A 22187-nucleotide genomic window follows, 5' to 3' on the forward strand; every position below is an offset into this window, starting at 1 on the left:
GTACCAATAGGTGCCTCTGCCAGGCATTGGAAAAACTCCCTGGCCTTTGTTGTTGAATCTTTGTTTGAAGGTCTCTGCTCGACTGAGGTACCTTACAGATAATTGTACGTGTGTGTGGTACAGAGATGAGGTAGTCATTCAAAAATCATGTTAAACAATATTATTGCACACAGTGAATTCATGCAGTTTGTGACTTAAGCACAGTTTTACTCCTGAACTTATTTAGTTTTGCCATAACAAAGGGGTTGAATATTTAATGACTCAAGATATTTCAGCTTATAATTTTATATTCATTTGTAAAAATTTCTAAAAACATAATTCCAATTTGACATTATGGGGTACTGTGTGTAGGCGAGTGACAAACAAATCTCAATTTAATCCATTTTAAATGCAGACTAACACAACAAAATGTGGAAAAAGTCAAGTGGCGTGAATACTTTCTGAAGGCACTCTCTCCTCGCCACCTCTTCTATGGGCACATGCATTCTGGCATCAATGTTACAACGCATCTTTTACTAAATGATCTAATACTGAACACTCCCCGTTGATGAGAAACTATAAAATGGATTACTTTCATGTTCATTCAAGATCAGCTTTGACATAAGTATGCAAATAGCATGTCAAACATGCTGTATGGTAGCAGGGGAAGGGCATATAGAATTTTGGTTTATGGTTGCCATTTCTCTTTTTTTTGTATTTCTTTTAAATTGCACAGCTGTTGCAGAAAAACTTTTAATTACTATATTGGAGGGCTGGAATAATCTAACATATGGCTGTCTTAACTTGTTTGAATGAATAGTAAAAAAAAAATGATTACAAGAACTGGTCGTTTGTCTGTGTAAAGAGCATCTGTGAAATGTCTAATGTGGATGCAGCCATTACAGGTTCAGCAGTTGTCATTGTACTTGGATGTAGCTTAAAGGTCCAATGCAGCAGTTTTAACTCAATATCAAATCATTTCTGGCTAACAATTAAGTACCTTTAGAGTGATTGTTTTAAATTAAAATTATCAAAAATAAACTAAAATAGCTTCTTAGCGAAGTGCAATTTCTCAAGCAAGAATTTTGCTAAGACTGTCTGAGTGGGGAGGGGAAAACTGAAAATGTGCTGTTATTGGCTTAGAGGCTTGGAACTCTTCTTATTGGTCTATTATATAATTTACCATCAGGTGATGTCAGGCCAAAACGCCATCCCATCAAAACAGGCTGAAATTTAATGCGGCCTCTTCAAATAGATCTTACACTAAAAGGGCATTATCATAATTTTCACAGTATTTTTCCAACCTCATATTGTGGAAATATATATATTTTTTAATTACACAGGAAAATCTAGTTTTTGACTGCATTGGGCATTTAAAATAAGCTATAATTTTGCTTGATAACAGCATGTGAATTCTGACATCTATCCATATCTGCTGTATTTGCGCAGTTGGTATATCATGGCACTTGCAAAGCCAGGATTTTGGGTTCAATTCCCAAGGCCACCCAAAGCATCTGCTAAATGTCATTACTTACTATACCTCCATTTCACTACTTAGCATACCTCATTCCCTCAGCCTAATTGTATCAACATGTCTTGTAATACATTTTTTTGTCCCTGTCTACCGTGTGAGAGCTTCCAATAATCCATGGCCTAATTTTGTTCCTCAAGCACTACAGTACTGAATGGACCTCTCCTCCACGTGCCACAACTCTTAACAATGTTCCTTGGAAATTTCTGGAGAAGTGAGAGGATGACTGCGTCTGCAATTGACTCTTGGGTATTATTCTAGTTCACAAGCTAGTAGGTGACCAACTCGGTAACCTTGTGGTTAGTGTCTGCTTTGAGATTGGAAGGTTTGGTGTTCGATCCCCGGCCGAGTCACACCAAAGACTTTAAAAATGGGACCTGATGCCTTTGCTTGGTACTCAGCAATTGGGAGATGGCTTGGGGGTAAGCCCCCGTGACAGACTAGCAGCCTGTCTAGGGGGTGTACACGTACATCAATCTGCTTCATGCTACAGAAACAGGAGATAGGGCAGGAGCCTATGAGATGTTCTGGCTTGGACAAGGCTTACTTAGTCAAGGCTTACTTACTGGCTACTAGGGCTCTGGTCAAAATATGTGCACGGTAGGGAACAGGGGGTTGGGCTCTGGTCAAATGTAGTGCCCTATACTAGTAGTGGTAGTACTGTAGTAGAACCTACACTGAACAAAAATATAAACACAACATGTAAAGTGTTGGTTTCATGAGCTGAAATACAAAATCCCAGAAAGTGTCCATATGCACAAAAAGCATATTTCTCTAAAATGTTGTTCAGAAATTTGTTTACATCCCTTAGTGAGCGTTTCTCCTTTGCCAAGATAATCCTTCCACCTGACAGGTGTGGCATATCAAGAAGCTGATGAAACAGCATGATAATTACACAGGTGCACCTTGTGCTGGGGACAAAAGGCCACTAAAATATTCCGTTTTGTCACACAACACAATGTTTCAAGTTTTGGCGAAGTTTGGAATTGTCATGCTGACTGCTGGAATGTCCACCAGAGCTGTTGCCAGATAATTTCATGTTAATTTAATGCCTCCAACGTCATTTTAGAGAATTTCGCAGAACGTCCAACCGGCCTCACAACTGCAGACTGTGTATGGCGTTGTGTGGGCGAGTGGTTTGCTGATGTCAACGTTGTGAACAGAGTGCCCCATTGTGGCGGTGGGGTTAGGGTATGGGCAGGCATAAGCTATGGACAATGAACACAATTGCATTTTATCGATGGCAATTTGAACAGGAGAAAGGGTCAGACAGGGGGAGAGCATATTGCAGCACCCCTTGATATGGAGATGGAGCTTCTTAAAGGGTTCATCCTGTCAATGAAACAATGTCAAAGGCTAAAGCTTTATTCTCAGACCCAATACTGTTGTGCGTGATTCACACTATAGCGCCAAACTGAGCTGTACTAGGCTGGCCTGGTTCTGCATCCACCATTGGAAGGACATCATAATCCAAGGTTGGTTATGTGTTTACCACCTAATCATTGAGGTTAGGGTTTGGGAGGGACAGCTAATCCTAGATCTATGGTTATGGGACATTTTTATTCAAAGTGTAATTAGCCACAACTCATTCAGGAAATTGATTTGGATAGTTTCCTGAATAAGTTGTCTCTGAGTAGAGATACAGTGGCTGGGAAACAGATTTCTGCACTCAAGGCTCTCTCATTACAGGGTCTAGATCTTATCTGCAGATATAAGAACTCTGTTATACACTCTTGACCTCAACAACTTGTCATAGCAGTGTGTGTGCGTCTGTGAGAGAAATATAATCAAGCCGTTCTTAGGCAAGGGGAAAGGAAAGCATCCGTTAACCACTCACATCTTATAACGTGCTATCGTTACAAAATCAGTATTCCATTACCATGGGAAAGGTAGAACACTGCTCCAAATCTCACTGGTGGGAAAATTAGGAAAAGATCTAATGTCTCCATAAATGGATTCACATGGTTGATCCACACACACACACACACACTCCCCAGATGTAGACCATGGCCAGGCAGTCTGTTTCTAATAGTGCCAGAACAGCCCAGATGTTTGGACGGTACTACTCAGGGCTGATCCTCCCAGTCTGGACTAAAGGCTTGGCTCTTGGGTTTGCGTCTCAAATGAAAGCCTATAATGAGAGCCTAGAGCCTATAGGCCCCAGTCATAAGTAGTGCACTATAAAGGGAATACGGTGCCATTTGGGACGCATCCTTGGTCTCTGGTTGATACTCCTCTAAAATATGTCCAACCTCCAGTGCAATGGTTTGTGACCGAAATGTGATATTCATGGTAACGATAGTTTAGATCAATAGGAAGACAATAGATAATTTACTTTGGTAACCTATGTAATTTATTAACTGAGCTTTGTTATGAATATTTTCATATTGATTATTATCATGAGTTTACATGCTGTATTGTGTATGTGTGCTGCAGGGTTCATTTGCAAAGGCAATTCATATCAGTAAGCCAGGAGAGTTGCTGTGAAACGGGCTCACAAAGCTGCTATTCCAACCAATCAGATAAAGGAGGAAACATTCTCAATCGATTGAAATCCAGTTGAAGTTGAGTTATCTGTTGAGGATGTGCCACGGTATACAGCAAAACATTTGTTATGTGAGTGTGCTCTACTTCATTTTATGTTCATTTTAAAAAGCAGGGCACTGTCTCTCATATTTGTTATATTCTAACAGACAGCTACACAACAACAAAAAATCCTATAATGTTCACAGTAAATTACTGTATAATCAACAGTAATATACTGTATAAACTGAATACAGTAGATTACCGTAAATTACATAGCATTGTGGGTAAAAAAAATACTACATAAAACACTATCAGTTCACTTACTGTATTTGTGAATATTCAAACTAGAAAGCCATACAAAAAGCACACGGGCAACAAAATCAAAGCACATCCTCTGAAGCAAGAGAAAAAATATTATAAATGTAATATTTTATTACAATAGATTACAGTACCAGTAATGGTACCATCACTGGATTACAGTAACAGCAAACACCATAAAACATATTTTCTTCCCGTAACTTACTGGCATCCAAGTTACTGTAAAACAACAATAGATTTTTGGGAATTGTTTTTAATATCTGTTTTTGATTTATTGTATGCTACCCAAAGATAAATAACATGCATGTTTCTAAACTAATCCAGTTAGTTAGATTTTTTGCACCTGTTACTGAAAGGGTTGTTCCAGTGACTTGAGGTGTAAGTAGTCACCTTACAATGTTCCTAACCCTAACAGTCATTCTAAATGCAGGTTGCGGGTGAATAAATTCCAACTGTTGGATATCCTAACTCTGGCTGGATTTCAATCGGTCAGCATTATGTGACTTGCAGGTAGGGTTGCAAAATTCTGATAACTTTTCCAAAATTCCCAGGTTTTCTGTGAAAACATCTGGTAATTTTGGGAAAGTTACTGGAATTTTCAAACCCTACTTGCAGGCCTGATGTGGACTGTAAACATGTTTCAAGCCACTGTATTAGGGTAAAACTCGGCCCTCAAAATAAGGCCTTATGGAATACATATTTTATTGAGTTAAATAATGTCATTTTAATGATAACATATTCACTTAGGATCTCACTTGGTGAAGGCCACAGGACTGAACATGGATGAATGCAACAACCGTGTCTTTAAAAAATACATATATATTTTTCACCTTTATTTAACCAGGTAGGCCAGTTGAGAACAAGTTCTCATTTACAACTGCGACCTGGCCAAGATAAAGCAAAGCAGTGTGACACAAACAACAACACAGTTACACATGGAATAAACAAACGTACAGTCAATAACACAATAGAAAAGTCCATATACAGTGTGTGCAAATGAAGTAAGATTAGGGAGGTAAGGCAATAAATAGGCCGTAGTGGCAAAATAATTACAATTTCGCAAATAAAGTGATAGACGTGTAGAAGATGAATGTGCAAGTAGAGATACTTGGGTGCAAAGGAGCAAATAAAAAATATATAAATAAAATAAATAACAATATGGGGATGAGGTAGTTGGATGGGCTATTTACATATGGGCTATGTACGGGTGCAATGATCTGTAAGCTTCAGATGCTTAAAGTTGATGCTTAAAATTAGTGAGGGAGATATGAGTCTCCAGCTTCAGTGATTTTTGCAATTCGTTCCAGTCATTGGCAGCAGAGAACTGGAAGGAAAGGCGGCCAAAGGAGGAATTGGCTTTGGAGGTGACCAGTGAAATATACCTGCTGGAGAATGTGCTACGGGTGGGTGCTGCTATGGTGATCAGTGAGCTGAGATAAGGCGGGGCTTTACCTAGCAAAGACTTATAGATGACCTGGAGCCAGTGGGTTTGGCGACGAATATGAAGCGAGGGCCAGCCAACGAGAGCATACAGGTCGCAGTGGTGGGAAGTATATGGGGCATTGGTGACAAAACGGATGACACTGTGATAGACTGCATCCAATTTGCTGAGTAGAGTGTTGGAGGCTATTTTGTAAATTACATCGCCGAAGTCAAGGATCGGTAGGATAGTCAGTTTTTCGAGGGTATGTTTGGCAGCATGAGTGAAGGATGCTTTGTTTGCGAAATAGGAAGCCGATTCTAGATTTAATTTTGGATTGGAGATATTTAATATGGGTCTGGAAGGAGAGTTTACAGTCTAACCAGACACCTAGGTACAGTGAGGGAAAAAAGTATTTGATCCCCTGCTGATTTTGTACGTTTGCCCACTGACAAAGAAATTATCAGTCTATCATTTTAATGGTAGGTTTATTTGAACAGTGAGAGACAGAATAACAACAAAAAAATCCAGAAAAACACATGTCAAAAATGTTATAAATTGATTTGCATTTTAATGAGGGAAATAAGTATTTGACCCCCTCTCAATCAGAAAGATTTCTGGCTCCCAGGTATCTTTTATACAGGTAACGAGCTGAGATTAGGAGCACACTCTTAAAGGGAGTGCTCCTAATCTCAGTTTGTTACCTGTATAAAAGACACCTGTCCACAGAAGAAATCAATCAATTAGATTCCAAACTCTCCACCATGGCCAAGACCAAAGAGCTCTCCAAGGATGTCAGGGACAAGATTGTAGACCTACACAAGGCTGAGATGGGCTACAAGACCATCGCCAAGCAGCTTGGTGAGAAGGTGATAACAGTCGGTGCGATTATTCGCAAATAGAAGAAACACAAAAGAACTGTCAATCTCCCTCGGCCTGGGGCTCCATGCAAGATCTCACCTCGTGGAGTTGCAATGATCATGAGAACCGTAAGGAATCAGCCCAGAACTACACGGGAGGATCTTGTCAATTATCTCAAGGCAGCTGGGACCATTGTCACCAAGAAAACAATTGGTAACACACTACGCCGTGAAGGACTGAAATCCTGCAGCGCCCGCAAGGTCCCCCTGCTCAAGAAAGCACATATACATGCCCGTCTGAAGTTTGCCAATGAACATCTGAATGATTCAGAGGACAACTGGGTGAAAGTGTTGTGGTCAGATGAGACCAAAATGGAGCTCTTTGGCATCAACTCAACTCACCGTGTTTGAAGGAGGAGGAATGCTGCCTATGACCCCAAGAACACCATCCCCACTGTCAAACATGGAGGTGGAAACATTATGCTTTGGGGGTGTTTTTCTGCTAACGGGACAGGACAACTTCACTGCATCAACGGGACGATGGAAGGGGCCATGTACCGTCAAATCGTTGGTGAGAACCTCCTTCCCTCAGCCAGGGCATTGAAAATGGGTCATGGATGGGTATTCCAGCATGACAATGACCCAAAACACAGAGCCAAGGCAACAAAGGAGTGGCTCAAGAAGAAGCACATTAAGGTCCTGGAGTGGCCTAGCCAGTCTCCAGACCTTAATCCCATAGAAAATCTGTGGAGGGAGCTGAAGGTTCGAGTTGCCAAACGTCAGCCTCGAAACCTTAATGACTTCGAGAATATCTGCAAAGAGGAGTGGGCCAGAATCCCTCCTGAGATGTATGCAAACCTGGTGGCCAACTACAAGAAACGTCTGACCTCTGTGATTGCCTACAAGGGTTTTGCCACCAAGTACTAAGTCATGTTTTGCAGAGGGGTCAAATACTTATTTCCCTCATTAGTGTGTCAAATTGGAGGGCCTGTTGTCCGGACCTCTGGCAGTCTCTATGGGGGTGCCACAGGGTTCAATTCTCGGGCTGGCTCTCTTCTCTGTATTCATCAACGATGACGCTCTTGCTGCGGGTGATTCCCTGATCCACCTCTACGCAGACGACACCATTCTGTATACATCTGGCCCTTCTTTGGACACTGTGTTAACTAACCTCCAAACAAGTTTCAATGCCATGCAACACTCCTTCCGTGGCCTCCAACTGCTCTTAAACGCTAGTAAAACCAAATGCATGCTCTTCAACCGTTCGCTGTCCACACCCGCCCGCCCGACTAGCATCACTACTCTGGACGGTTCTGACCTAGAATACATGGACAACTACAAATACCTAGGTGTCTGGCTAGACTGTAAACTCTCCTTCCAGACTCATATTAAACATCTCCAATCCAAAATGAAATCTAGAATCGGCTTTCTATTTCGCAACAAAGCATCCTTCACTCACGCCACCAAACTTACCCTAGTAAAACTGACTATCCTACCGATCCTCGACTTTGGCGATGTCATCTACAAAATAGCTTCCAATACTCTACTCAGCAAACTGGATGCAGTCTATCACAGTGCCATCTGTTTTGTTACCAAAGCTCCTTATACCACCCACCACTGCGACTTGTATGCTCTAGTCGGCTGGCCCTCGCTACATATTCGTCGCCAGACCCACTGGTTCCAGGTCATCTATAAATCTATGCTAGGTAAAGCGCCGCCTTATCTCAGCTCACTGGTCACGATAACAACACCCACCCGTAGCACACGCTCCAGCAGGTATATCTCACTGGTCATCCCCAAAGCCAACACCCCCTTTGGCCGCCTTTCCTTCCAGTTCTCTGCTGTTAATGACTGGAACGAATTGCAAAAATCGCTGAAGCTGAAGACTTACATTTCCTTCACTAACTTTAAACATCAGTTATCTGAGCAGCTAACCAATCGCTGCAGCTGTACATAGCCCATCTGTAAATAGCCCACCCAATCTACCTACCTCATCCCCATATTGTTTTTATTCACTTTGCTGCTCTTTTGCACACCAGTATCACTACTTACACACCATCATCTGATCATAATCATCTGCTCATCTATCACTCCAGTGTTAATCTGCTAAATTGTAATTACTTTGCTACTATGGCCTATTTATTGCCTTACCTCCTCATGCCATTTGCACACACTGTATATAGACTTTCTTTTTTTCTATTGTGTTATTGACTGTATGCTTGTTTATTCCATGTGTAACTCTGTGTTGTTGTTTGTGTCGCACTGCTTTGCTTTATCTTGGCCAGGTCGCAGTTGTAAATGAGAACTTGTTCTCAACTAGCTTACCTGGTTGTGATATAAAAAAAAGTGATATTAAAAAAATATACATAAACATGTGTTTTAGTGGCCGTCTAGTCAGAAGTTGGATCAAAGATAACCTTGAAAGATCCATATAAATGTTTTTTATCAAACATTATATTCAATTAGGAATTGAACATACCAGTGTTTTGGAGGAGAGTTACTGCTATTTATTCTCTCATGATGTTACCATCTTTGTCCGTATTTGAAAAGACAATCGACTTCTCCTTCAGAACACATTTAGCAAACTGGGTACATTATTTTATGGGCATTTCAGTTTTCCCCAACAAAATGATTTTACACTGAAGATTCTAATTCGCAAGTATACAACGACACAGCTATAATATAATTTGACAGTTCTGTTTTGCCTTTTAGTCAGTATACTTTCAGTAGGTTAATTGTACATTACTTATACTCTCATACTTACTTTCAAGGCAAAGACCCCACAAGAAGTAACATCTTGGGTGAGGAAGGGTACCACACACCCATCTGGAGATATTACACCCCTTCTCTCTCAGGAATGATCTGAACATATATGTTAATACAAGTACAGCATTTTGAAACACTTTATTGATAAAGTGTAGCGATTAATACAATATAGAGATTCATAGAGGGGAATCTGAGAATGCAGGGATTCCAGCAGGGTGTGAGTTGAAGTAGTCAATAATTTCTATTATTATTATCATTATTTTGTTTTGTGGTTGAGGGGTGGTGGGAGGTTTATGGGATGGTGGAGTTGCTGGGGGTGTCCTATTTAGGGCGAAGGGACATATTGGGGAGGGGATTCTTCATGGATGAACATTCAGTCATAGTTTTGTTTATTGTATTATTATACATTTATTTGATTTTTTCGTATTTTTTATATTATTATGTCACGACTTCTGCCGAAGTCGATGCCCCTCCTTGTTCAAGTGGTGCTTGGCGGTCGACGTCACTGGTCTTCTAGCCAGCACTGATCCATTTTTCATTATCCATTGGTTTTGTCTTGTTTTCACACACACCTGGTTCCAATCCCATTAATTACCTGTTGTGTATTTAACCCTCTGTTTCCCCTCATGTCCTTGTCCGAGATTGTTTGTATGTTATTTTGTGTTGTGTATATTGTAGTAGTGAGCTACGGGTATTGTTGCCCATGTTATTTTATGGCAGGTGGGAGCTTTTCGGCACTACACCTGTTCATAAGCCACTCATCATCTTTGGCCAGTAAATCTTGCTGGTCTCTGAAAATTCACACTCTCCGAATTCTTCCATTCGCCAAATCTTCCAACAGTGCCAAAGCAGCCATTGTGCGTCGTTACGCATTGTAATTATACCCACCCATTTGATTGTTAAAGCTACCTAAATGCGTAACACCTTCAGCTGTGGTAATTACCATGATTGTAACTGACAATGACAGGGACATTATCACATTGACAGTTCTGCGCAACGAACATGTGATAACAATATATGAAACTGTGCACTCGTATCTTCCCGCCTGAGGCATCGAAAACGGCATGAGTTTAAACGTAATTTGTCTTACTGTTCACCTTATCATTTATGAGAATACATTTCATAACATGCAAGTATTGTTTAATAATTACAGATCCAATTAAAATTTGTAAAAACAGATTTCTCCTTTATGTATTTCTTATCCTAAATCATGTTTTTTGTGTGTTTCTTTGTGTGAACTCCTGGGAACTCTTCACATATAATACGTGAGAGGTAATATTTAGATACATTTCACACAATGGTAACAATTTCCAAGCGTTTCTCGAGTTTCAACCTTCTGCCATCGGAGTCGCAGTTTCTCATTTCTCCAGTTTATGTGCATACCTATGGGTCAAAGTCCACAAATTCTCCCGTCAAGTTTGTTTTTCATAAATCCCAAAGTTTGCTTAGAAAGTGGCATACGGCTTCTTTTGTACCTAAGCAACCTTTATAAATGAGCCCCCTGGAAAGGAGAAGTGGATCACAAGTGCATTCACTTTACTGGAAACAAACTGCCTTGGCTGTCAAGAAGCAATGACTTGAATCTTTGAGTTCTCCCCTTGCCTCCTCTTGTCCTTTTCTCTCATTGTTTCCTCTCCTCTTCTTGTCTCCTCTGCTTGTCCCCTTCTCTTGTCTCCTCTTCTTGTCTACTCTCCTTCATCCACACTGATGTGAAAGATCTGGACAATTCTGTTGTACCTCAATTTTGGCCCAGGTTTTCTGCGCAACTCGAGATCATGCTAGCCCACTGAGCTAAAGCCAAGGGGTCATCTCTGAGTGGGAGCTAACGCAAGCAGCACAATGTGCAGGTGTGGGACAAAGGTTACTCACCATCCCAGCGTAGTTCACAGAACCAGCTCCTCTAGAGCAGGAGGAAAGTAAGGTGCTCATTGTGGTAGACCTCAGACACAGTGGCCTGTAGAAGACATCCGCAGTTACAGTGGACCACAGTCTCAAATCCTTCCTTCACTCACACATATGCAAGCGCACACACACACACACACACACACACACACACACACACACACACACACACACACACACACACACACACACACACACACATCTCATCTCCTGTCCCTGCCTAATATCCTTCTCCTGTATGCAGAGCTTAACTCTGGCCAGGGACTTGAAAAGGGTATCCCTATTTCTCCACCCCTTTCCCCTCCATAAGAGAACATTCTTGTGGAGGTGACGTTACCTTATTGATTATGATTGGGCAAAAAACATATATCAGATGGTTATAAGACATTATAAAGGGGTTCTGCATTATAATTCCTTATACCTGCAGGCTTTCAGTAAATTGTTATCAGTTGGTGTTACTCTTTTTGTTATTGTTGAGTAGAATTCTGTAGTTATATCATTGCACTTTCAAATTCCCTCCAACTTTGGGAAGTGCTTTGGGAAGAAAATGTAACAATAGCAGCCCAAAATTATTCTTCATTGTAGTGTTTTGATCATACATCTCAAAAGACAAGCAAGTTTATTCCAGGAAATGAAGCAATAAATGCAATGTTTGACATCAAGTCAATAGCCGGCTAAATGAAGTCAATAGAATCGACAAGTGTTCCCAGGTTTGCCAAGGCGAGGCACAGAGGAGTGCTTGACTGGAGTAGGCCACAGACGGCCATGATTGATTTAACTGGTCTAAGTGCCGAAGGACAAAATACTGTCAATGAGTCTCCATTAACGTCAGAAAAACATACAGTAATATGTCTATTTTGCACTTTGTGTTATGATTTATGTACCATCCCCAGAGTCCCTTGTTTGTGTCCCGTGCCTGAGAAACGCAGTGTTTATTTACTGACGTACTTACAGGAAATTGTTTGATTTGACTTTCTGTTTCTGAATTGTTCAGCCTTCTGTTTCTGACGGTTCCACTCCACTGACTATGATGGAACACACCAAGGCAGTAAAAGCTGTACTCATTTCCATTCATGGTGGGTCTGAGATTAATAATGACACTTGGATAATGTAGCAGAGACGCATTTAGGTGTGTGTGTGTGAGTGTGTGCCACACTGGTATAATGTGTCTCTGTGGAATGAATGTGCTGTGCTCTGCTGAGTCAACAATTAATGGTCAAGCACAAGATGATCAAGCACAACCCGTCTGACAGGTTTATCCTGGTAGGAGGATTTCATTCTTTTTTCTTTACAGTTTTTTTGTCATACTGACTCTCTTTTCCCTCTTTAATTCCATCTCAATTTCAATTTAAGGGGCTTTATTGGCATGGCAAACATATGTTTACATTGCCAAAGCAAGAGAAATACGTAATAACCAAAAGTGAAATAAACAATAAAAAATTAACACTAAACATTACCCTCACAAAAGATCCAAAATAATAAAGACATTATAAAAGTCATTATGTCTATATACAGTGTTGTAATGATGTGCAAATAGTTAAAGGGAAAATAAATAAACATAAATATAGGTTGTATTTACAATGGTGTTTGTTCTTCACTGGTTGCCCTTTTCTTGTAGCAACAGGTCACAAATCTTTCTGCTGTGATTGCACACTGTGATATTTCACCCAATAGATATGGGAGTTTATCAAACTTGGATTTGTTTTCAAATTCTTTATGGATCTGTGTAATCTGAGGGAAATATGTGTCTCTAATATGGTCATACATTTGGCAGGAGGTTAGGAAGTGCAGCTCAGTCTCCACCTCATTTTGTGGGTAGTGTGCACATAGCCTGTCTTCTCTTGAGAGCCAGGTCTGCCTTCAGCGGCCTTTCTCAATAGCAAGGCTATGCTCACTGAGTCTGTACATAGTCAAATATTTCCTTAATTGTGGGTCGGTCACAGTGCTCAGGTATTCTTCCACTGTGTGCTTTCTCTTTAGGGCCAACCATTTTTGGGGGGTCAATTCTTTCCAATGTGTCAAGTAATTATATTTTTGTTTTCTCATGATTTGGTTGGGTCTAATTATGTTGCTGTGCTGTGGCTCTGTGGGGTCTGTTTGTGTTTGTGAAAAGAGCCCCGGGACCAGCTTGCTTAGGGGCCTCTTCTCCAGGTTAATTTCTCTGTCGGTGATGGCTTTGTTATGGAAGGTTTGTGAATCGCTTCCTTTTAGGTGGTTGTAGAATTTAACAGCTCTTTTCTGGATTTTGATAATTAGCGGGTATCGGCCTAATTCTGCTCTGCATACATTATTTGGTGTTTTACGTTGTACACTGAGGATATTTTTGCAGAATTTTGCAAAATGAGTCTCAAAATGAGTCTCAATTTGGTGTTTGTCCTATTTTGTGAATTATTGGTTGGTGAGCAGACCCCAGACCTCACAAACATAAAGGGCAATGGGTTCTATAACTGATTCAAGTATTTTTAGCCAGATCCTAATTGGCATGTCAAATTTTATGTTCCTTTTGATGGCATAGAAGGCCCTTTGTCACGTTCGTCATAATAATGATCGGACCAAGGCGCAGCGTGAGTAGCGTTCCACAGAATTTATTACAAAGTGAAACTTTAGAAAAATACAAAACAAATAAAGAATAAACAAACCATGACTAACAATGCAACTACACATAAACAATATCCCATCACCCACAAGTGAAAAACAAGCTACTTAAGTATGATCCCCAATTAGAGACAACGATTACCAGCTGCCTCTAATTGGGAATCATACAAATCACCAACATAGAAAATAAAACCTAGAACCCCACATAGAAATAAATAAACTAGATCAACCCCCAGTCACGCCCTGACCTACTCTATCATAGAAAATAAGAGCTTTCTATGGTCAGGACGTGACACCCTTCTTGTCTTGTCTCTCAGATCGTTCACAGCTTTGTGGAAGTTACCTGGCCGAGGTATGTATAGTTTTTTGTGTGCTCTAGGGCAACGGTGACCAGATGGAATTTTGTATTCGTGGTCCTGGCAACTGGACCTTTTTTGGAATATTGTTATTTCTGTCTTACTGAAATTTACTGTCAGGGTCCAGGTCTGACAGAATCTGTGCAGAAGATCTAGGTGCTGCTGAAGGCCCTCCTTGGTTGGGGACAGAAGTACCAGATCATCAGCAAACAGTAGACATTTGTCTTCTGATTTTACTAGGGTGAGGCCAGGTGCTGCAGACTGTTCTAGTGCCCTCGCCAATTCGTTGATATATATGTTGAAGAGGGTGGGGATTGGGTTGCATTCCTGTCTCACCTCCTGGCCCTGTGGAAAGAAATGTGTTTTTTGCCAATTTTAACCACACACTTGTTGTTTGTGTACATGTATTTTATAATTGTCACGCCCTGACCAGGTGAACTCTTCTATTTTGGTCAGGGTGTGGCATTTCTATAGTTTATTTTCTATGTTGGGTTATGTCGATTCCCAATCAGAGACAGCTGTCGCTAGTTGCCTCTGATTGGGGAATCATATTTAAGTTCCTTTTCCCCCCACGATGTTTGTGGGTAATTGTATTTGCACTGTGTTTCGTTTCACCTGTGAAACTGTCACCTTTCTCCTTTGCGTATTTATTTTGTTTTGTCGTTCCTATCTAAAATAAATATGTGGAACAGTCAACCTGCTGCGTATTGGTTATCGAGTGAGTTCGATATATCTTCCGATGAGGGAGAATACGAGGAACGTGACAGAATTACCCACCACCAAGGGACCAAGCAGCGGAAGAGGGAGGTCCGGTTAATGGAGGAGACGCCGGCCAGCAGACGGGGTCGCTGGCGTCGGTCGAGGAAGCCCGGAAGACACCCCCAAGAAAATTTTGGGGGGGGGCTAATGGGGTGGTCCGGAAGGGCAGAGGAGGAGCCCAGACCACTGCTCTCGTGGGGGATGACGGCAGAGGAGGAGACGCAGATGAGGTGGTTTATTGAGGACCTGCTGAAGGAAGATCTGGAGGAGGAGCCATGGGAGGCGGAGTTGCGCGCTGTGTCGCCAGTGCGTCCGCACAGCCCGGTGCGTCCGGTGGACATGCCCAGCACATGCCGTGCTAGGAAGGGCATCCAGCCAGGACGAGTGGCAAAACCGGCTCCACGCTTCAGTTCACCAGTGCGTGTTCACAGTCCTGTCTGGCCCGTCCCTGCTCCCCGCACCAAGTCCACAGTGCATGTCCCTAGTCCTGTCCGGCCCATTCCTGCTCCCCGCACCAGGTTAGTGGTGCGTGTCCCCAGTCCTGTCCGGCCCATCCCGGCTCCCCTCACCAAGCCGGTGGTGCGTGTCCCCAGTCCAGTCCGGCCCGTCCCTGCTCCCCGCACCAGGTTGGTGGTGCGTGTCCCCAGGCCAGTCCGGCCCGTCCCTGCTCCCCGCACCAGGTTGGTGGTGCGTGTCCCCGGTCCTGTCCGGCCCGTCCCTGTCCCCCGCACCAGGCCCACGGCGCGTGTCCACAGTCTGGCACGGCCTGTGTCCGGTCCACCGGTGATCAGTCCTGTTCCGGTCGGCGGCTCTGCTCCGGAGCCTGAGCATGCCGCTCCACCGTGGTCCAGTCCGGGCCAGAGGGGTAGGGCTAGGGTGGAGGCAGGGGGAGAAACACGCCCGGGGCCAGAGCCTCCACCGAGGGTGAGGCGCCCACCCGGGTCCCCCCCCTAATAGACTTTAGGTTGGTGCGCCGGGAGTACGCACCGTTGGAGGGGGGGTACTGTCACGCCCTGACCAGGTGAACTCTTCTATTTTGGTCAGGGTGTGGCATTTCTATAGTTTATTTTCTATGTTGGGTTATGTCGATTCCCAATCAGAGACAGCTGTCGCTAGTTGCCTCTGATTGGGGAATCATATTTAAGTTCCTTTTCCCCCCACGATGTTTGTGGGTAATTGTATTTGCACTGTGTTTCGTTTCACCTGTGAAACTGTCACCTTTCTCCTTTGCGTATTTATTTTGTTTTGTCGTTCCTATCTAAAATAAATATGTGGAACAGTCAACCTGCTGCGTATTGGTCATCGAGTGAGTTCGATATATCTTCCGATGAGGGAGAATACGAGGATCGTGACAATAATGTCGTATGTTTTCTCCCCAACACCACTTTCCATCAATTTGTATAGCAGTCCCTCATGCCAAATTGAGTTGAAAGCTTTTTTTAAATCAACAAAGCATGAGAAGACTTTACCTTTGTTTTGGCTTGTTTGTTTGTTTGTCAATTACGGTGTGCAGGATGAATACATGGTCTGTCTTGTGATAATTTGGTAAGAAGTCAATTTGACATTTGCTCAGTACATTGTTTTCGCTGAGGAAATGTATGAGTCTGCTGTTAATGATAATGCAGAGGATTTTCCCAGGGTTGCTGTTGACGCATATCCCATGGTAGTTATTGGGGTCAAATTTTTCTCCACTTTTGTGGACTGGGGTGATCAGCACTTGCTTCCAAATATTGTGGAAGATGCCAGAGCTGATGATAATGTTAAAGAGTTTAAATATAGCCAATTGGAATTTGTGGTTTGTATATTTTATCATTTCATTTAAGATACTATCAACACCACAGGCCTTTTTGGGTTGGAGGGTTTGTATTTTGTGCTGTACTTCATTCAATGTAATTAGAGAATCCAGTGTGTTCTGGGAGTCTTTAATCATTGATTCTTAGATTTGTATTTGATCATGTATATGTTTTTGCTGTTTGTTCTTTGTTATAGAGCCAAAAAAGATTGGAGAAGTGGTTTATCCATGCATCTCTGTTTTGGATAGATAACTCTTTGTGTTGTTGTTTGTTTAGAGTTTTCCAATTTTCCCAGAAGTGGTCAGAGTCTATGGATTCTTCAATTACATTGAGCTGATTTCTGACGTGCTCTTCCTTCTTTTTCGTAGTGTATTTCTGTAATGTTTTAGCGATTCACCAAAGTGAAGGCTTAGGCTCAGGTTATCTGGGTCTCTGTAGTCTTTTTCTTCGCAAATATTTCGTATATATTTAAAAAATATTTTTTAACCTCAACTCCAACATACTCTCCTGCAACCCGCCACACCCAATGTGGTATGGATCTGCTATTTTCTTTACTTTAGAACTGGAACCCCCAACAGAAGCTAGCCAGCTAACTTGCTACTAGCTAGTAGTCAGCTAGCCACTGCTAGCGGTCATCAGCTAACCTTTAGCCCGGACAACTCCTGCCAGTCTGCACAGCGCGATTCAACCCTGAGCATACCGGACTCTTTTTCCCCACATCTCCAGATTCCTACCACAAGCTCTGAACCTTTTCACCTGGATCATTGCAGCTAGCTAGCTGCTATTCGAGTGGCTACTCCTGGCTAACGTCTCTGTACCGAAGCAAGCACCAATTAGCCTGGAGCTAGCCTATGCTAGGCCCATCTCCCGGCTAGCTGAAGAGGTCCATCAGCCACTCCTTGTGCTACAATACCTATTTTGCCAATTGGCCTGGACCCCTTTTACTGCCGATATGGAACCCCGCCGATCCTTCACGACTGGTCTACCGACGTAATCCACCCGAGGGGGTTTTCAACGGGCTCCTCCGTCGGGACGTCCCCTGAATGCCCATCTGCTAGCCTGCTAGCTGCGGCCCGCTAGCTGTCTAGAGCATATCAGACTGTTAGCTGAAGAGGTCCATCAGACAATTTTCTTGGGCTACAATACCTATTTTGCCAATTGGCCTGGACCCTTTTACTACACGGAGCCCTGGCGATCCATCACGACTGATCTGCCAACGTAACCGCACGAGGGGGCTCCAACTGACATCGCGACGTCCCCTTAAGGCCCTTCTGCTAGCCTGCAAGCCCCGGCCTGCTAGCTGTCTGAATCGCTGTGTCTCCAGCCTGCCTAGCTACTCACTAGACTCCATGATCACTCGGCTATGCATGCCTCTCCCTAATGTCAATACGCCTTGTCCATTGCTGTTTTGGTTAGTGATTATTGTCTTATTTCACTGTAGAGCTTCCAGCCCTGCTCAATATGCCTTAGCTAACCCTTTTGTTCCCCCTCCCACACATGCGTTGACCTCACCTGGTTTAAATGGTGTCTCTAGAGACAATACCTCTCTCATTGTCACTCACTGCCTAGGTTTACCTCCACTGTATTCACATCCTACCATACCCTTGCCTGTACATTATGCCTTGAATCTATTCTTCCGTGCCCAGAAACCTGCTTCTTTTACTCTCTGTTCCGAACGCACTAGACGGCCAGTTCTTATAGCCTTTAGCCGTACCCTTATCCTACTCCTCCTCTGTTCCTCTGGTGATGTAGAGGTTAATCCAGGCCCTGCAGTGTCTAGCTCCACTCCCATTCCCCAGGCGCTCTCATTTGTTGACTTCTGTAACCATAAAAGCCTTGGTTTCCCGCATGTTAACATTAGAAGCCTCCTCCCTAAGTTTGTTTTATTCACTGCTTTAGCACACTATGCCAACCTGGATGTCCTAGCCGTGTCTGAATCCTGGCTTAGGAAGACCACCAAAACCCCTGAAATTTCCATGCCTAACTATAACATTTTCCCGACAAGATATAACTGCCAAAGGGGGCTGAGTTGCAATCTACTGCAGAGATAGCCTGCAGAGTTTTGTCATACTATCCAGGTCTGTGCCCAAACAATTTGAGCTTCTACTTTTAAAAATCCACCTTTCCAGAAACAAGTCTCTCACCGTTGCCGCTTGCTATAGACCACCTTCTGCCCCCAGTTGTGCCCTGGACACCATATGTGAATTGATTGCCCCCCCTCTACTGTCAGAGCTCGTACTGTTAGGTGACCTAAACTGGGACGTGCTTAACACCCCGGCCGTCCTACAATCTAAGCTTGATGCCCTCAATCTCACACAAATTATCAATGAACCTACCAGGTACAACCCCCAAATCCGTAAACACAGGCACCCTCATAGATATCATCCTAACCAACCTGCCCTCCAAATACACCTCTGCTGTCTTCAACCAGGATTTCAGCGATCACTGCCTCATTGCCTGCGTCCGTAATTGGTCTGCGGTCAAACGTCCACCCCTCATCATTGTCAAACGCTCCATAAAACACTTCGCGTTTCAATCAGTGACGTCACTCGCTCTGAGACTTGAAGTAGGGTTTCCCCTTGCGTTGCAAGGGCCGCGGCTTTTGTGGCGCGATGGGTAATCATGCTTCGTGGGGTGTCAGTTGTTGTTGTGTGCAAGGGTCCCTGGTTCGAGCCCAGGTTGGGGCGAAGAGAGGGACGGAACCTACACTGTTACATGAGCAGGCCTTTCTAATCGACCTGGCTCGGGTATCCTGGAAGGATATTGACCTCATTCCGTCAGTAGAGGATGCCTGGTTATTCTTTAAAAGTGCTTTCCTCACCATTTTAAATAAGCATGCCCCATTCAAAAAATGTAGAACCAGGAACAGATATAGCCCCTGGTTCACTCCAGACCTGACTGCCCTTTACCAGCACAAAAACATCCTGTGGCGTACTGCATTAGCATTGAATAGCCCCCGCGATATGCAACTTTTCAGGGAAGTTAGGAACCAATATACACAGGCAGTTAGGAAAGAAAAGGCTAGCTTTTTCAAACAGAAATTTGCATCCTGTAGCACAAACTCCAAAAAGTTCTGGGAAACTGGAAAATACTGGAGAATAAGAGAACCTCCTCCCAGCTGCCCACTGCACTGAGGCTAGGAAACACTGTCACCACCAATAAATCCACTATAATTGAGAATTTCAATAAGCATTTTTCTACGGCTGGCCATACTTTCCACTTGGCTACCCCTACCCCGGTCAACAGCCCTGCACCCCACACAGCAACTTGCCCAAGCCTTCCCCATTTCTCCTTCACCCAAATCCAGATAGCAGATGTTCTGAAAGAGCTACAAAATCTGGACGCCTACAAATCAGCAAGGCTGGACAATCTGGACCCTCTCTTTCTAAAATTATCCGCCGCCATTGTTGCAACCCCTATTACTAGCCTGTTCAACCTCTCTTTTGTATCGTCTGAGATCCCCAAAGATTGGAAAGCTGCCACGGTCATCCCCCTCTTCAAAGGGGGAGACACTCTAGACCCAAACTGTTACAGACCTATATCTATCCTACCCTGCCTTTCTAAGGTCTTCGAAAACCAAGTTAAGAAACAGATCACCGACCATTTCGAATCCCATCGTACCTTCTCCGCTGTGCAATCTGGTTTCAGAGCTGGTCATGGGTGCACCTCAGCCACGCTCAAGGTCCTAAATGATATCATAACCGCCATAGATAAGAGACAATACTGTGCAGCTGTATTCATCGACCTGGCCAAGGTTTTCGACTCTGTCAATCACCGTATTCTTATCGGCAGACACAACAACCTTGGTTTTTCAAATGACTGCCTCGCCTGGTTCACCAACTACTTCGCAGACAGAGTTCAGTGTGTCAAATCGGAGGGCCTGTTGTCCGGACCTCTGGCAGTCTCTATGGAGGTGCCACAGGGTTCAATTCTCAAGCTGAGTCTTTTCTCTGTATACATCATTGATGTCGCTCTTGCTGCGGGTGATTCTCTGATCCACCTCTACGCAGACGACACCATTCTGTATACCTCTGGCCCTTCTTTGGACACTGTGTTAACTAACCTCCAGACGAGCTTCAACACCATACAACTCTCCTTCCGTGGCCTCCAACTGCTCTTAAATGCAAGTAAAGCTAAATGCATGATCTTCAACCGATCGCTGCCCGCACCTGCCTGCCCGTCTAGCATCACTACTCTGGATGGTTCTGACTTAGAATATGTGGACAACTACAAATACCTATGTGTCTGTTTAGATAGTAAACTCTTCTTCCAGACCCATATTAAGCATCTCCAATCCAAAATTAAATATAGAATCGGCTTCCTATTTCGCAACAAAGCCTCCTTCACTCATGCTGCCAAACATACCCTCGTACAACTGACTATCCTACCGATCCTTGACTTCGGCGATGTGATTTACAAAATAGCCTCCAACACTACTCAGAAAATTGGATGCAGTCTCACAGTGCCATCCGTTTTGTCACCAAAGCCCCTTATACTACCCACCACTGCGACCTGTATGCTCTCGTTGGCTGGCTCTCGCTTCATATTCGTCGCCAAACCCACTGGCTCCAGGTCATCTATAAGTCTTTGCTAGGTAAAGCCCCGCCTTATCTCAGCCCACTGGTCACCATAGCAGCACCCACCCGTAGCACGCGCTCCAGCAGGTATATTTCATTGGTCACCCCCAAAGCCAATTCCTCCTTTGGCCGCCTTTCCTTCCAGTTCTCTGCTGCCAATGACTGGAACGAATTGCAAAAATCACGAATGCAACAAAATCACGAATGCAACAGTATGAGGATGGAAAAATCATCCTCATACTGTTCTTTTTTTTTGCTCCTTTGCACCCCAGTATCTCTACTTGCACATTCATCTTCTGCACATCTATCACTCCAGTGTTTAATTGCTAAATTGTAATTATTTCGCCACTATGGCATATTTATTGCCTTACCTCCCTTATCTTACCTCATTTGCACACACTGTATATAAACTTTTCTATTGTGTTATTGACTGTATGTTTGTTTATTCCATACAAATCATTAAAATCCAGACAGAAAATATTTACACAAGAAGCAACCTAATATCACACAGTCAACCTCTCAGTCATTTAGTAAGTTCACCATTCTGCCATTCTCACTGTGAAACATCGCACAGTGTTCAACACAACGGCTCTTTATGTCAATCATTTGATCTGATCAGTTTGTTTGTGTCGCACTGCTTTGCTTTATCTTGGCCAGGTCGCAGTTGTAAATGAGAACTTATTCTCAACTGGCCTACCTGGTTAAATAAAGGTGAAATAAAAATAAAATATAAAATTAGAAAGGGACAGTGCAGTGCAGGTGTGATCAGACTCACTAAGAATGGGGGAGTCGTCACAGAGAGAGA

This window comes from Salmo trutta, chromosome 18 (genome assembly GCF_901001165.1).
Source record: "Salmo trutta chromosome 18, fSalTru1.1, whole genome shotgun sequence".
Taxonomy (NCBI): Eukaryota; Metazoa; Chordata; class Actinopteri; order Salmoniformes; family Salmonidae; genus Salmo; species Salmo trutta.